Source organism: Penaeus monodon, chromosome 31, assembly GCF_015228065.2.
Source record: "Penaeus monodon isolate SGIC_2016 chromosome 31, NSTDA_Pmon_1, whole genome shotgun sequence".
NCBI lineage: Eukaryota > Metazoa > Arthropoda > Malacostraca > Decapoda > Penaeidae > Penaeus > Penaeus monodon.
Window position 1 is genome coordinate 19349063 of NC_051416.1, and position 761 is coordinate 19349823.

General features: G+C 32.6%; 1 protein-coding gene across 4 annotated transcripts in view; it reads left to right on the plus strand.

The window, feature by feature from the left end:
- LOC119593068 (PRELI domain-containing protein 2-like) overlaps positions 1 to 761 on the plus strand; it is an 11483-nt gene that overhangs the window by 7915 nt on the left and 2807 nt on the right. The window lies entirely within an intron of this gene.

Here is a 761-nt window from a genome sequence, read left to right on the forward strand (position 1 = left end):
TCCAAGTACATGTACACATTTCCGTACAGATGTTTTGGTTATGATATGCAGATTATAATGAATAAATAGTTATTGCATGATTAAATAAGGTTGTGGATGATTATAAAGGTATCTTATAACAATTGTATGATGTGAGAACAGCAAGTGAGAGTGAGACTGAATTACTTAGTGTCGTTGTGATTGGCATATTACTTTAACATCTAGTGTTACTTTGATATTTCTTTGTTTATATCAGTCGTTATTTGTACTAGTTATTTATTCCTTTTTGTTTTGTTTGTTAAGCATGGTGTTGATTATTCAGAAAAGCTTGAATCAAGGGAAATAAAACAGTAGATCGATATGTACTGAGTAGTTTATTATATTTTGTGAGATTATTATCATAGTTACACCTTTGTTAGATCTTTTACGAGGCACCCTTGCTCTGAGTCTCCACAGCAGTCACCAGTAACCGTTGGTAATGATAATAGGCTAATTTCTTAAAAGTATCATTTATTAGCAGAGACAGGTTGAACAATTAAAAAGTTGAAAATTGACTGGCAGTAGCAGCTGGCAGGAGCTCATTTTGGTGGCAACATTTATGCTTAAGATATCTGCAGCTGGTGAAACATATATTCCTCATGCTAGGTAACAGTTGTTGCAATGGCTGAGCCTCTAGTATATTTTTACAGACTGAATTCTGGATATTGTTTTTTAGAGACTTTGAAGTCCATATTTTTTTTCTGTGGTTACATTATATTCTTATGTAAATGTAACACATGAGA